Source organism: Mchenga conophoros, linkage group LG3 (genome assembly GCF_057382185.1).
Source record: "Mchenga conophoros isolate Kocher_MC1m ecotype Shallow Benthic linkage group LG3, M_conophoros_male_GT1.1, whole genome shotgun sequence".
NCBI lineage: Eukaryota > Metazoa > Chordata > Actinopteri > Cichliformes > Cichlidae > Mchenga > Mchenga conophoros.
In genome coordinates this window covers 14,355,624-14,372,882 of record NC_140528.1, presented here as the reverse complement: position 1 = coordinate 14,372,882, position 17,259 = coordinate 14,355,624, and the positions used below count along the sequence as shown (strand labels likewise).

Here is a 17,259-nt window from a genome sequence, read left to right as displayed (position 1 = left end):
GGCTTGGGTGAGGTATTGAGTGGTTCTTGTCCATGACAGCTGCAGGTACAGTGCCATCAGCCATGCTGCACCACATGTCTGCCCAGGAACATTAGTGTGGCTGAGTCTCATGTAAACATTGTGCTAAAGTGGTGGGAAAGTGGCTGCAAGCTGGCTGCACTGTGTCCAATACTCTCAGTATGATATCCACAAACCTCTGAGTGTCACAGAGTGGGCCTGTGCTCAGCTCACTGTGCCCCATTCAATTCTACTTGCATAGTTTTACAAGTAAAATTAAATATACAAGTTGCTCAATGATAAGTTATTGTAGTAACAACTAAGTCCATGGTCATTATTTGTTAATAGTAGCTTAAAGCTTCTGCACCAATCATGGAGCAGCAGGTTTAGAGCATGTGGATCTACAAAAGTAAGTCCCAGTAAGATGGGCTGAGCCTTACATACTAGAAGAAACATGTCATTCCCAGCAGATGAAGCGCCCTTTAAAGCAGGATCTCACTTTAAACCTAAAGAACTTGCTATGAGCATGCAGTGCATTCATGGTTATTATTCATACGATTGTGGGGAGCTAATAAAGTGCAACTATCACATTACATTTTATTATTAAATTGTTGTTAACAATCCCTTCACTTCTGCTTATCTAATTCATGGTTGCAGGATGGCTGACAGCTTCCATTAGGCAGGAGGTAATGTCCATTCTGGCCACAGTGCAACCCACAATGTGTAACTGACACTATTATATTGCATTATGTCACATTGTTACATCTTTTTAATAAATGATGACAGTCAGCTGAATTTGCTGCCCCCCTGGTGGAGGACATCAGGATCAGCAGCTGCTGCTCCATCACAAACACCACAGAAGAAGAACAACACTGGATCAGATTATCTGGACGTGTTTGACAGGGACAGTGTTCATGTTCATGGACATCAGGACAAAAACAGACGATGGAAACCTGCCAGATTTGAGCTAAACTGCTCGTTTCCATGTGTAGTCCCTGGGAGGTCACATGACCAACAAAGACACAAGCTGTGTCCCAAAACGTCGGCTGCATCCTCCGGAGGCCGCATTTGAAGGCCGATGACGTCACAGCCAGGCGACGAAGGCTGTCCCGATTCCTCGACTCCTTCAAATGCGTCCTTCATTCCCCCGAGTTTGAAGGATGGGTCGGGTGTGTCCTTCGTGGCCCACCATATCCCAGAATTCATAGCGCGGCCCAGCCAAATTTCAGCTGCCAACAATGGCGGCCGCTACTAAGTTTTAAAATTTAACGAAGGAGCACTACTTACTTACAATGAATTCCTTACACTATATAATTTTCCCGTCAGTGTTGGGGAATTCTCAATGGTGCTTGGTGCCATACCCTCAGGGACTTTAATGTTATATAAAAACACTGACAGCTCAATATCTGCCTCAGTCACTCTCCCTGATCCAGCTGAGTCAGCAGTGGGAAAAATCTGCTTTTCACAGGAACTTGGTAACAGCAATAAGAGAATACGTAGTTTATTCCAAGAAGATATCATGTCTCTCCCATATATAGAATATCTTACTGGAACCGACATGTTCCAGATATCACCTGGAAGACAGTCTGGATGATCCCATAAATATCTAATTGTGAACAAGGTGAAGGAAATCTCATATAAAATTCTTCATAAATGTGACCCAGCCAGTCACTATATGGTAACATTTAAAAGAGACATAAATACTAATTGAACTTTCTGTGGGGATCATCCAGAAACTGTGGCACATCTCTTTTGGTTCCTCTACACAGAGATTCTGGAAGAATTTAGCAGTTTTGTTATTGTCCATATTTTAAGGGAGTTTTCTTTACGATGGGAAAATGTTTTATTCCTTTTCTTTAAGGTCCCCAGGAAGAATGATAAATGTTTTTTTATAAAAAAATTGTTAATACTTTTAGCTATTTTATATCCATGAATGTAAGTTTATTAATAAAACACCATATTTCTGCCTTTTTATAAGGATATGAATTGTACATACAATCAATTTCAGACTCAACCAACAAAAAGCCTCTCAGAACAATATTTATATGTTGATTTTTTTCGCCTACTCATATCATCATTTTTTTACTCCTGGTTCTGTATGTTCATGTTCTGTTCTTTTGTAAACTTCATCTGTTTGTATGTTGTATACTCATTGTGTTTCAATAAAGTTCGATTTAAAAAAAGGTACGTTCTAAACGAAGCTTCAGACGTCACTGATCACGTGACTCTGGCCAAACGAATCAAGCCTCGACACGGTGCTTCTGAAGCAGCGCGTTGATCTTTCTGACACACGCACCGGAGCGTCAGCTTCAAGCGGACCATCACTACGTCTCACATCTAAAGGTGTCAAGGTAACTTTGAACTGAGTTCAGTCAATCTGGAGTTTTTCCAAGTTTTCTGTTGCTCTCTGTGAGAGAAGAGCGTTAAAGGCGGGGCTCTCCAGAGTCCAGCAAAACAGGAAACCACAGCTGGGTGTGTGTAAGTGTGCAAACCAATAGAATGCATCGTGGTGGGGGGGGCATCACGGGCATTGGCAAGAAAAAAATAAAAGAATCGGTCGTACCCATGCTTCCCCGACGTCATGCCAGCGCATATTGGGAAATTCGTAGGCACCGATCGGTTTTCTATCAGCCATTTGCTGGGAGTAAGGGCGCCCTCCGTTTGCGAGGTGCGCCTGCTGCTGGCGGCACAGGGAGGAGAGGGCGGGGCGGCGGGGAGTCTCTGGCTGGCTGGAGCGGCATCTAATAACCAACTCGCAAAAGAAAATAAAAACAACACAACAAACAGATATTATGATACAGACTTATAATCTGCACCGATGTTTTTTCTAAATTCTATAAAGTGAGCGCGAGAGCCCTCGGTGCGCCTGCGCGCTGCTGAAGTCAAAGTAAACTTTATTGTCATCTCCGCTACAGACAGTCCAGCATATAGAGAGACGAGACGACGAGGCTGCAGTTACAGCGGTGCAAGTAAACAAACAATAAATATAAGAAGAGTAAGAAAATAAATCTACACTTTAGGACTCGGGGTAAAGGATCAATAACAATTTAATTTATAATTTACAGTTTGATGATTTAAAGTCTCACACAACCCGTCAAAAGGGGCGGGGCCGGCTGCTTCCAAGTAGAGCACATTTCATTTATAATGATGTAAATCCAAGCCCATCATGGATTCACGATCTGAATCCTGGGTTGTGTGAAATCCCAGAAATCAACCTTAGACAAAGTGAATCTGTGAACTAAGGTGTAGGTCTGTTAGGTTAATTGTGCTGATCCTCGGGTTGGGGGATTTGTGTTTGTACTGGAGCACAAAATTCAAACCAATGGAAGATGGACAACAAAAGTTCAAAGCCATCAGGTGCTCAGGTTAGAAAAAAGAGAAAAGATGCAGGTAAGCAGACGTGTGATTGGATAATGGCAGGTCATCCTGAACCAATCAGACTAAACTCCAAACAATACATTATGTTACAGATTTTAATATTAATTAGTCATTGTTACTTGTTGATTTGTCCTTTTCTCATTGTGTGACAAATTATGACGACTGTTTGGTAGCTGTTATTGTCTCTCTCTCTCTCTTCATGTGTGTTTCTCTGGTGAAACAATAGTTTTGTGTTAATGTTAGGGCTGCACGATTTTGCATAAAATGAGAATCACCATTTTTTGGCTTAGAATTGAGATCATGATTCTCTCATAACAATAAATAAACATAAAACAACAAATGTCTCACGTTTTGTTGTTGCAGCAAAATGTTGTCCTGCTTGAAATTCCGTCTCCACCGTTGCTCGACGCTGCGTGTACAGAGCAGGTAGTGCAACAATAGAAAAATAGTTGCGGGACGGCACTGTGTAGCGTTTGTCTAGGGTGTTGATCGTTTTCCTAAATCCCTCGTTTTGCACAGTGTTGATGGAGCCATATCTTTGGTCAGGTGATAAGTGATAGCCTCCGTAATGTCTTTGTGCCTGCGGGAGTTCGACGTGTATAGGGAAGCGCTGTATAAGGTTCCCGTTATTGATGTTTGGGTGGTTGACCGGGACGGATTTTCTCCTGTCACTTTCTCGTCATCCCTGACGTGCTCTCCGTTGTTGTTTCCCTGCTAATTTTAGCATCACACGGCACAGCTTCTGTATCACGTGGTATAAGGCTCCGCCCTTGTCATTTGTTGAGCAGGAAGAGTGAGCGCTTGTTTTCATGCAGAGTACGTCCCGGATCAAAATGCGGTACATTTGATCCCTGTTGTCTTTGCTTGATGATTGGTTTGAGTCTTGACAATCCACATTGCTGGCGTTGCATCTTTCAATGCCAGCAATGGCAGGTATCAGTGCTCAAACCTTTTGTGTTTGTTTCCAACAAGTTGCCCACCTCGGGAAACAAAAATGTGTTCTTTTACTTGTCAGATGAACATATGAGACACTTTGACTCTTCAGTGCAGTGTGGAGCCTAACAAAGATCTGTTTTGTGTCCCAGCTGATCAGCAGGAGGAGGAGAGTCTGACGGAGCAGCAGAGGAACATTTTCAGCTACTTGGACTCAGCTCAGCCACTACAGAGGAAACAATGAGCTCAACACAGAAGGTGACAGACAGAGCAGGACCATATGACCAAAGATATTTATCACCATATACAGGGAGTGCAGAATTATTAGGCAAGTTGTATTTTTGAGGAATAATTTTATTATTGAACAACAACCATGTTCTCAATGAACCCAAAAAACTCATTAATATCAAAGCTGAATGTTTGTGGAAGTAGTTTTTAGTTTGTTTTTAGTTTTAGCTGTTTTAGGGGGATATCTGTGTGTGCAGGTGACTATTACTGTGCACAATTATTAGGCAACTTAACAAAAAACAAATATATACCCATTTCAATTATTTATTTTTACCAGTGAAACCAATATAACATCTCCACATTCACAAATATACATTTCTGACATTCAAAAACAAAACAAAAACAAATCAGCGACCAATATAGCCACCTTTCTTTGCAAGGACACTCAAAAGCCTGCCATCCATGGATTCTGTCAGTGTTTTGATCTGTTCACCATCAACATTGCGTGCAGCAGCAACCACAGCCTCCCAGACACTGTTCAGAGAGGTGCACTGTTTTCCCTCCTTGTAAATCTCACATTTGATGATGGACCACAGGTTCTCAATGGGGTTCAGATCAGGTGAACAAGGAGGCCATGTCATTAGTTTTTCTTCTTTTATACCCTTTCTTGCCAGCCACGCTGTGGAGTACTTGGACGCGTGTGATGGAGCATTGTCCTGCATGAAAATCATGTTTTTCTTGAAGGATGCAGACTTCTTCCTGTACCACTGCTTGAAGAAGGTGTCTTCCAGAAACTGGCAGTAGGACTGGGAGTTGAGCTTGACTCCATCCTCAACCCGAAAAGGCCCCACAAGCTCATCTTTGATGATACCAGCCCAAACCAGTACTCCACCTTGCTGGCGTCTGAGTGGGACTGGAGCTCTCTGCCCTTTACCAATCCAGCCACGGGCCCATCCATCTGGCCCATCAAGACTCACTCTCATTTCATCAGTCCATAAAACCTTAGAAAAACCAGTCTTGAGATATTTCTTGGCCCAGTCTTGACGTTTCAGCTTGTTAGAATTAGAATTAGAATTCAACTTTATTGTCATTGCACATGCACAGGTACAGGGCAACGAAATGCAGTTTGCATCCATCCAGAAGTGCTTTAGTGATATAGATATATTACAATATATATTAGCAATAGTATAGATATGTAAGTATATTACAGAAATGGCTCTATTATGGTATGTTATAATGTACACGGTATGAAGTATGTTGTGAATATTCTATAACTATAAGTATGTACAGGCTGTAGTGAGTACAAGCTATGTACAGGCTATGAACAGGATATAAATATGAAAAACTATACAGAATATGAAATAAATAACTTTACAGAAATCTGAGATATGCAGCTATACAGAAATGGGAACTATGCAAGTTGTAAACAGTTGTAGGATTAAAGATTATCGAATGTACAGAATGATTATTTACACAGAGCTATACAGTAGTGCAGTTAAGATAAGTGAGGGTGTGGATAATTTCTACAGAGGCTATATAAAGTGCTAGTGGTTGTGAGTGGTGGTTCACTCCATGTTATTATTGTGTGTTTGAGGGTCCAGGGCCCTATTTCAGGAAGCCGGTTTAGTGCAAACTCTGACTAAGTATACCCTGAGTTAACGAAAACTCTGGGTTTTCGGTTTCACAAAGCGAGTTCAGATGAAGCCTGAGTGAGTCACTATAACGACACACTCCGTGAAGCTAACCTGCCCCCTAGCAGGTTTACTTCAACTAACCCTGACTTTCTCCGCCTCTGTGTCGGAAACCTGACTGTAGGAAGTGTCAGACATGGCGTGCCACTTCCTTGAAGAGCCAGTAGATGTTGAAGCCCAAATTCTCCGCAGAGCTCTCCGCCGGGAGAGAGTGATTAGAGCGCGTTTGGACATTTTATCATTTCCTGATGATTTTCTGTGTGAACGTTACCGTTGTTCAGCGCAATCTCTAAGTTATTTGAATAACATCCTCAGGCCTAATATTACTCATAAGACACATCGTGGACATTCTCTCAGTTCTGTACATATTATTTGTATTGCACTTCGGTTTTTTGCAAACGGGAGCTTTCTGTATAATATTGGTGACGCTGAGCACGTTTCCAAGGCTACCGTCTGTCGGGCAGTCAGGAATGTTACAGTTGCACTGAAACGTCTCCTGCACTCTTCTGTGGTGTTCCCCGGTCATAGACCCACAAGATTCATCAAAGAGGGATTCCACAAAATTGGAGGTAGCAGGATGAACAAAACTTAATTTATGATGTGGTGATACTTGGAGTACTACTTAAATTTTACATTTATTTTCACGGTTCCCAGGCGTGATTGGCTGTACAGATGGCACTCACATTCCAATCATTGCTCCTTCAGTAAATGAAGGAGACTATGTGAACAGGAAGTCTTTCCACAGCATTAATGTGCAGGTACATAGTTCCCTGTAGCATTTCAAACTAACAAATTATTTCATTATAGTAATGGATGCTAATTTGTGTTCTCTGCACTGTGAAGATCATTTGTGATGCTGCCAACATTATCACAAATGTGGAAGCCAAGTGGCCAGGCTCTGTGAGTGGTGGTGGTGGAGGACCCCCACCTGTTATTCGGGCCTCCGTTTTTTTTCTAGTGGCCATAACGGGTCACATTTGAGCATACAGAGTAAGCAAATATGTACTTGTAATGTGCTCAGATAATTTCAATAAGTGCTTACAGAAAGAAAATTAATGTAGCCTCTAACTGCAATCGATTTACATCGGACAAACAGACCAAGCACTATGGCTCATAATACAATTACACCTTACCTGTTTCGACTATATTTTTATACTTCATTTTTACTTGATGCCAGGAACGTTTGGGGCCTGTTGGGTTGCACTTGTGCTCACATCATCACAAAATAAAATGTATAAAATAAAAAATAAAATATAATAAAATAATGTGTTAAATGGGTGGAAATCCCTAGATCAATGTTTAAATTAACACTCACGCATTGACTCTGTCGGCTATGTTTTGCCATGCATGCTCTCTTTCTTTTGCAGCTGAGGCTCGTGCACGCACTTAACTTGGGGTTAAAGCAACTCCGCGTTGATTGAACTGCTTGTTATCAGCGTTTCTGAAACCGAATATTCCGAGTTGGACAGTTCGGGGTTACTCAACCCTGAGTATCGTTTTTCACTCTGTGTTTTCTAAACCGGCTTCCTGAAATAGGCAAGGCAAGGCAAATTTATTTGTATAGCACAATTCAACAACAAGGTGATTCAAATAGGGTACAGTTGTCCATTGTGGGTGTGTGTATGTTGAGTCCATAAGTTAACGTGGGTCAGATGTCAGGAGGCAGAGTTCAGGAGTCTGACAGCTGTGGGGAAGAAGCTGTTCCGGTACCTGGTGGTCTTAGTCCGGAGGCTCCTGTAGCGCCTCCCAGAGGGCAGGAGGGTGAAGAGTCCATGTGATGGGTGACTGGGGTCTTTGATGATTTTCCCAGCCCTTTTCAGTAGATGTCCTGTAGATGTCTTTTATGGCAGGAAGTGGTGCTCCGGCGATGCGCTGGGCAGTTTTCACGACCCTCTGCAACGCCTTCCGGTCCGAGGCAGAGCAGTTCCCGTACCAGACTGTTATACAGTTGGTCAGGATGCTCTCGATGGTGCAACGATAGAAGTTCACCAGGATGTCTGAGGACAGGTGGTTCTTCCTCAGAGTCCTCAAGAAGAAGAGGCGCTGGTGAGCCTTCTTGACCAGCTTGGAGCAGTTGGTCGACCAGGTGAGATCCTCGGAGATGTGGACTCCCAGGAACTTGAAGCTGCTCACACGCTCCACAGCCGTCCCCTTAATGTGGATGGGTGGATGTGGGTCAGCATTCCTCCTGTAGTCCACGATGAGCTCCTTGGTCTTCTCGGTGTTAAGCAGCAGGTTGTTTGTGTCGCACCACTCAGCCAGACGATCCACCTCCTCCCTGTAGGCGGCCTCATCGTTGTCACTGATGAGGCCAATCACCGTGGTGTCATCTGCAAACTTAATGATGGTGTTGGAACCATCAGCAGGTCTGCAGTCGTGGGTGAAGAGGGAGTAGAGGAAAGGGCTCATCACACAGCCTTGTGGTACACCGGTGTTCATTGTGATGGTTGATGAGCAGTGGTTATCCAGCCGGACATATTGGGGGCGATTGGTCAGGAAGTCCAGTAACCATTTGCAGATGAGGGAACTGATGCCCAGGTCTGTCAGTTTCCTGATGAGTTGTGAGGGGTGGATTGTATTGAATGCTGAACTGAAGTCTATAAACAGCGTTCTGGCGTAGGTGTTGTTGTTGTCCAGGTGTGAGAGGACAGAGTGCAGTGCGATGGAGACTGCATCCTCTGTGCTCCTGTTCTGGCGGTATGCGAATTGGTGGGGATCCAGGGTGGGGGGGAGACAGGATTTGAAGTGTGCTAGGACCAGCTGCTCTAAGCACTTAGTGATGATGGGGGTGAGTGCTACTGGGCGGTAGTCATTGAGGCAAGATGGGTTGGAGTTTTTGGGTATCGGGACGATTGATTGATTGGTAATTGATTGATTGGTAATTTCACGATGGAGGTGGATTTGAAGCAGGCCGGTACCACAGCGTGGGCCAAGGACAGGTTGAATATGTCTGTGAGCACTCCTGCAAGCTTCCCAGAACACGCTCCAGGGCTCTAGAGTGCGACCAATTTGGTCGCAAATGCGACCAAATTTTTCAGTGGTGCGACAAAAAAAAATATTTGGTTGCACCTGTGCGACCAACTGTGCGGGTAGCAAAAAAAAAAAAAAAAAATCTGCAACCTTCCCTGTGGTCAACAACAGACACACATTTTGCCCCTATCGTGGACTAAACCAATCAGAGATAGTCAGGGGCGGGACCTCTCTGATTGGCCGTGGTCCAGTTGAAAGTGCAGGTGGAAGTGGGAGGTGAGTAGCTTGAATAAAGCGTTATCGATTCATTAAATCCTGAATCGACTTTTAAATATAACTGTGTTTTGCCAGAAACGCCAGATTCTCAGATTAAAGCTCACAAAACCAGTTCAACAACAACCAAACAGCAAATGAGAGCAGGTACACGGATTCCACACAAAGACGTAAACACAGCACAGACCCGACGCATCAGAATTAACTTTGTCTTTCTCGGCTTTCTCACCCGACGGCCCGTAGACGGACACGCTGTCGGAGCTTAGCGATCCTGATGCGTCCGGTCCGCGCTGTGTTTACGTCTTTTTGCGCTGATTCTGAGCTGCAGGTTTTGTCTCTCCAACCAAAATTCACCGAGCTGAATTTTGCTGTTTTGCTTCCACGACTATTAAAATCGCACTTCATGCACAGCTAGCTCTCTCTCTCTGTACTTCAAGAACAGTTTCCCGTCTCCAATCTCTGTTTTCTGTATTATTCATTCGCTTATTACCCACCAGTCTACCGTTGTTTACAGCGCTGCGGCTGCTGTCTTTTTCTTTTCTTTTTCTTTTTTTCACTTAAATGACCTCGAACAAGAAAGCCTGTTTTTTCTGTTGTTCAATACTGAAGAAATTTAAACTTTATATGCAGAACATTGTAGAATATTTTTAAGGTTATCTGCTATAAAAAGCCAGACCAGGAAAATCTCCTTCATGTTTTTCTGTGTTTTATTCTCAGTTACTTTCACACAAAGGCATCTGCTGTGATGCTCACAATTCTGATGAAGTCAGTACTGATAAATGATCAGAATTATAATATTTCTGACTGTCTGAGGCTAAGTTGAATCGAATCGGGACTTTGAAAACCGGAATCGAATGGATTATAGAAATCAGTGATGATACCCAGCCCTAGTGAGCAGCCTAGGCACGACAGACGTGGATGTAGCTGTAATAGGAAAAGAACTATTGCTAACTTTTCTTTAAGGCCTGATCCTTCTGAAATTCATAGCCAGTGCTCTGACACGGTGTCATCAATCTTTGAATGCTGAAAAAGCACAGTTTATCCAGAAAAACACATTATATTATATCAATTATTATAAAATTTGTGTGCGCCTAACTTTTGTGCCGGTAATCCTAACTTTTTAAAGTTAGGCGTACTGGTACGCCCGTGGCAAAAAGTTAGTCTAGAGCCCTGCGCTCTGAGAACACGCCCGGGGATGCCATCAGGACCTGCAGCCTTGTGGACATTGATCCTGTTCAGCACCGCTCCTACATCGGTGGGGGAGAGAGTCAGAGGTTGGTGGTCTGGCGTCATGTCTGCTTTGGTTGTGGTTGTGGGGTTCCCTCGCTCAAAACGAGCATAAAAGTTGTTGAGCTCGTTGAGGAAGGAGACATCAGAGGATGCGGGGGAGGGTTTGTTGGTCCTGTAGTCTGTAATGGTCTGGAGTCCTTGCCACATGCGTCGGAGGTTGGAGTTGGAGAAGTGTTCTTCTACCTTCTTTTTGTAATGGTGTTTGGCTTTTTTGATGCCCTTCTTTAGATTAGCCCTGGCTGTGCTGTAGGCGTGTGCATCTCCTGACCTAAAGGCGGTGTTGCGGGCGTTCAGGAGGAGACGAACATCCCGGTTCATCCAAGTACATGGTGATCCGTTTCTGGGTGGTGACACTGTCTGTGGTTTCGGAGATGTAATCCAGTACAGATGAGGCGTACTGGTCCAGGTCTGTGTGGGTGAACATATTCCAGTCTGTGTTTTTAAATCTGTCCTGGAGCACTGCGTCTGTCCCCTCTGGCCACACTTTAATTGTCCTCACAGCAGGTTTCACACGTTGGATGAGTGGTGAATACCTAGGTGTGAGGAACAGGGAGAGATGGTCCGATTGTCCAATGTGGGGGAGGGGTGTGGCTTTGTAGGCTCCAGCCAGATTGGAATACACATGGTCTAAAGTCTTGTCTCCTCTGGTGTGGCAGGAGACATGTTGGTGGAATCTGGGGAGGACTGTCTTTAAGTTGGTGTGGTTGAAGTCGCCAGCAACAATAAAAGCAGCCTCGGGGTGTTTGTTCTGGTGTTTGTTAATGGCTGCAGAAAGTTCTTTCATGGCCAACCTAGCATCACAAGTATCTGTGACAGTGTGTATACAGATGTATCATATATAAGAGACAAATATTGTTCGTTTAATATGTTGGCATTACTAAATTTGGCTCAATGCTTACATATATGTGTAAAAAGAAAATGTGCGAGCTGTGGTAACTGTGTCTGATAGAATGAAGAGTAGACTGATATATGAAATATTCCTTTATTGGGTGAGAAAATCAGACCATGTCATAACTGCTGTAAGTCACACAGAATAGATATCAGAGCCTTAAACAGGCTGACTTCTGCTAAATGGGTCAAACTGGGCAGGAAGTCTACAAACACATAACATCCTTATAGAATATGATGTAACACTATAGATCAACTTAGCTCAGAATATATAAAGCATATAAACAGTTACAGCAATATGATGCAACAAACACAGCAGCTACTGATCCAAAATACTCAAAGCTTCATAGAACTGAAACCAACATTTATTTTTAACTCCATTCTGCTGCTGATACAGACTTTAGGTTTCTGAACATTAAACTTGTTGCTGCCTTTCATAGTGTGTAACTTGAAGGCCCTGAGTACTTTCTCCCACACTGAAAACACTGGGATGATCACATTATTTGAACATTACCTAATAAGACTGATTCAGCACAGACAGTTATGTTAAACTTTCCTAGCAGTCCTTCACAAACAGGGAACAGTCTGTCTATTCTCTCCATCTGTCAGCTGCTGCTGGCTCTTCCTCCTCCTCTTCCTCACACACTGCTGAGTTTGTCCTGGTGGATCATCAGGGCTGCAAAGCCTCACAGATGATGTGCAGCAGTGGCTCCCTCAGTCTGTCCTCACTCTGGACACTTGCAGTCGTCACACATGGAAATCAAATGTGTGATAAGCTGCAGGATTCAGACACAAGTGTAACTTATAAACACATGTTCATACTTTTATTCCACAATCAGAGAGAAAGAAACAGAGAGAGAGTGCAGGACAGACAGACAGGTGACAGTCTCAGGTGTACACACTGCTACACAACAGCACCAGAGAAGCAGGATTTAGTGTTTGTGTTATTACGAGTGTAAACAAGAGTTCCAGATGGTGCAGTGGACACATGTGTGACTGCTGTGATTAAAGCATCTTTCTTTCAGCTTAACGAGTGAACCGTCAGCTCATTTTGGAAAAGCTCCCAGTTTTGGTAACCTGGGCTTTTATTTCCCCTCTTCTGCTACAGATGTTGACTGTGACCTCAGAGGCCAACTGGACCACACAGCTGCAGCAGGAGTGAGGGAGAGGAGTCTTCATCCAGCTTCAAAGAAAACATCCAGGTAAAGTGACGTGGATCAGCGGATAAAGCCGTCTCCACTTTCAAAGGAGATCCTCTGAGAGAGAGACTCTCTGAGCCATTTTAGCCTCAAATTATAGGACTTTATAGTACAGCAACACTTTTAAAGGACAAAAATAACATAAACTGTGACTGTAATACAAACAAAGTATTGCATGTGTTTTTAAAAGTGTTCCTCCGATGGGCAGGATATCACTATTAGACTGTCCCACCAGCCAACTTCAACAAGAGACCACAGCAGCATTCAGTGATCAGCACAGATGTTCCTCTAACACTCAGCATCTGATCCCTGTTGGTCTGTGTGCTTCTGCTTTTGCTCAGTTAGAAACCCTGCAGCAACCCGACCCAAAACTGTGTCTTCTTGTTGGCCTCAACGTTGAAGTGTCAAACGTCCAACATCTGGAAAGGAAACCACGCCAGTGTACTGTGATGTTTCACCAACATGTGGCAGACGCTGGTCCTGCCTTTCATGCTGACATCAGCAGAGAGCCCCGCCTACCTCAAAGCCTCCCCTGTCATGTATTGATCAGGATGATTATGAAGATGAGCGAGTGCAAATAAAACTGTAAAAGTCCACGAGCAGAGTGTTTGGATGCTTTCTAATGATTCATGAATATCATGAGAGTGTTTGTGTGTTTTGTCTTTTCTTTGCTGACGTTTGTTACTAACAAAGACAATTTACGCTCTGTGTGTGTTTTCATCCTTACCAGCCGCACTCTAACTGCAATGAAGGAAACAAACTGTAGAAATGGTCGACTCAGTGACTTCATAAAATATTGAAGTGGTTCAGGTAGAGCCAGTTTTTAAATGACCATGAACACTGAGCGTATTGTATCTGTACAGCATGTTTTTCTATTAGACAGATTTGTAACAGAGGCCTTGCTCTCAGTAAGTTTGAAATCCTTTTCTGATTTATTTTGTAATCTCTGATCTTTGTGTATCCTGCTCAGTTTGCATGCTGCCTGTAGGAGTTTCTGTCTTTGTATTTGAAGATAATTCATTGAATATACTCAGCTGCTTCCCTTTGGTGCCTCACACATCACTGAAGTTTTTCAGTGTCCAGTTATTTGTTTTTAATAGCTGTTTGAATTCTCTGTATGTTTGACCCTGTAGACTGTTTAATGGACTGCTCGTCTTCCTGTTTGTAACCACTGCCTGTTTAGGACTAAAGATTTGGATTTTTGACTTTAACACAGCCTCTGCGTGTCGTCCCTTTGTGTCCTCGTCCTCTGTGAATGTGTCACAGATGTTTCCATGATAATAACACAGCTTTCCCACAGTGGCTTGCAGCAGCATTTATTCACAGCACATTTGAGAAAGGTTCAGATTAACTCGATGAGTTTATATTCAGAATGATTCTGACAGTGGGCCACTGTGAATTGTGATCTTTCATCAGGTCAATGTTTAAGTTCAGTATTTCAAAGCAGGAGCTATGAACAGTCATCATGTTGGCATTAGAATTATTATTATTAATCATTATTAATAATGTCGTTACTCATGTATAACTTTGATTAGTATACATGAATTTTATCAATGGTAAAAATAATGAATAATTCATGTATAACTTTTATTGTGTTTTGCATATTAATTATATTTAAATAGAGATGTTGACCCTGTCTCTACAGTAGCATCAGTGTAACATACATTATTGGTCCAAGCTGTCATAAATGGGGAGCCTGATCCTTTATTATGAAAACATGACGAGTATTTTTCTTGTCAGTTGGGAAGAAGTTGGTCTTTTTTTCCTTCTTTTTGCTCAGTTTGTCTTTTCTTTGATAATTGAAACTCTGATCAAACCTACTCATGTTCACAGCATGTAAAAGCAGCTGACAGTCCGTGGCATTGTTGTTTGTAGAGGTGCAGTGTAGTGGGAGCATAAATCAAAAGAAAACAGTAACATTTATGTAATAAAACATCTGAATGAAAATGAACAGGCCCTTTATGAACTTCAAAGGGATCTGAAAACAACACTTTTTAAAAGAGTATCTTGGGGTGTAGGTGGTCAAAATAGAAAACTGAGCTGAGACTCTTAAGTTCAATCCATCCATTCGTTTTTACTTAGGAGGAAGAAATGTCAGGCTGGTGCAGGCTGGTTAGGTGCATGTGGTTATCTTTACCTAAATGAGTTCACTTTGTGGCTGCCAGGTTGGGCAGAAGTACCTGTCCCCTGTTAGGCTTAGCAAGGTTCTCCAGGAGTTTCTCCATGGGTAGAGCTTCTAGCTCCTCCAGCACATCTGTGGCCGTGCAGGCTGCCACTTTCTTGGTTGCTCTTTTTACCCCACTGGTTGTGAGTGTCTAAATACCCCCACTAGCTCGCTTTGGCTGCAGTTAACTTGGGAGGAAGGGGTGGGTGTCCCATGACTAGATGAAAAACAATTATCTGGGACACATAAATATAATAACACATGCATATATCTCTATCAATTTTTATTTCTCTCAGAAATATTGGATCTAAATTGCAAATGTGTTCCAGTTATACTGTTACTGTGTGACAAAGTGGATGAGCTGCAATGGTCTCCATTTGTCCCATATGTGTTTACTTCTTCTTCTTCTTTTGCATATTAAACACATTATTCTGTTTCTATGTATTTGCTATGATTTGCTATTTGTTAAGTAACATTGCTTCACTCACTATGCCGGGTTTGTGTGTGGAAGCATTCAGTTGCTGGCAAATCAAACATTCTGCAAATGAAGCTGAATACTCAGTTACATGTTTCTTTACATTTTATTATGTTAATAATAATAATAATAATAATGGATTGGATTTATATAGCGCTTTTCAAGGCACCCAAAGCGCTTTACAATGCCACTATTCATTCACTCTCACATTCACACACTGGTGGAGGCAAGCTACGGTTGTAGCCACAGCTGCCCTGGGGCAGACTGACAGAAGCGAGGCTGCCATATCGCGCCATCGGCCCCTCTGGCCAACACCAGTAGGCAACACCAATGTTACAGATTAAGTCATTTGTTCTTACTTTGTTTGTCTTTTCAGTCTTCATGAGGGTCAGGTGTGGGGAAACGCCCGCCCAGCATTTCCTCATTTTAAAGTCCAACCAAGTGGAGGGGTTTGTTTTTCCATAGAGATGCTTCCTTTTGAGGTTTAACCCTTTAAGACCTACCATAGAACCAAGTCCGCCAGAGCTTATATTATATTTTTACATGCTGTGGAGCCATTTTTGGGAGCATTTCAAGTTGCTATACATCAATACAACCATTATAGCCCAAACTTTAATAATATGTCTGCATTAGGTGCATAGTAATTACATAAATTGCAAAAAAGTGCAATAAACTACAAAAAAATTGAAAATCGTTTTTGTTTTTTTAACATATATTTCTAGTTAGAGAAATTTAAGAGGCTCATCCCTCAAAACTGTAAATACAAAAAAGTTGCACAAACTAGTTTCCCACCATAGGAAATTTATTTTGAGTGTCTTCATAGTTTTATTTTTGAAATACACCAATTTTTATATACTGCAGGAAAAACGAAAATAAATATTATAGTGCAAATTTGCAAAATAACAGCATATGCATCAAAATAAACTATTTCCAGCAGTGCAATATGAGTCCTAAGCATCCCAGAAACGACACAGAAAGTCATAAACTCAAACATAACTTTTTAAAACACAAGTATAGGCTCATAAGGCCCCGATCGTAAAAAAACTACATTTCCGCAAAATGACGTCACTTCCGGTTTCGGGCAGGTCATGCGGTCATGTGATAGTTCGCGCTGATGGACGTAGGAAGTGTTACAAACAGCTGATCGGATCGGCGAAGCGTGTTTCTGGAATATCATGTTTTTGTTGCTGCAAGTGATTTTTATGCAGTTTTTGCAAAGCTATATGTGGAAGGAAACTGTGACCGAGGACAAGCTGATGGCATAAGATGTAAGTACAACTCCTCTGGTTTCATATGCAAAAAAAATTATTGCGCTAGCTTACGTGGTTGCAGTGCTACCGGGATTTAAAAATAGTTACGCAAAATGGAGCGTGCCCGCTCCGATCGGCTGTAAAGGGTTAAATGGATTTGTTGAATGTGTTTCTTTTCATCAATACTGCCATTTAGTTGTGTAAATGTGCATGTTAGAAGTGTGAAGAGGTTTTGTGTTTTAGATCATCTGTGGAGAGTTTTAGATCCCTCAATTTGAGTGAGTGGTACTGGCTGGGCAATTGGAGGGAAATTGATGGCCCTATTTAAAGCCAGTCTCTACCATAGTGATGGCTAAATGAAGCTTTCTGAAGCTTGTATTGAAAAACGGTTCATTACTCGAAGCTTTTCAACACAGTCCTCTCTGGTGACATCTGCTGGCCAAAACTATGAAGAGCATATTGAAACCACAAAAGAAAACCAACTGCTTCATAATGACTGCTCACTCTACAGAGTGGAGTTCTG

The 17,259-nt window shown here is 42.5% G+C and overlaps 1 long non-coding RNA gene across 1 annotated transcript; it reads left to right on the top strand.

Annotated features, from left to right (window-relative positions):
- The first annotated feature begins 12,165 nt into the window (after nt 1–12,165).
- On the top strand, nt 12,166–14,058 carry LOC146577361 (uncharacterized). Its single transcript, XR_014889403.1, has 2 exons — nt 12,166–12,850; nt 13,193–14,058. It is a non-coding gene; the product is annotated as an uncharacterized LOC146577361 (long non-coding RNA).
- The last annotated feature ends 3,201 nt before the right edge of the window (nt 14,059–17,259 follow it).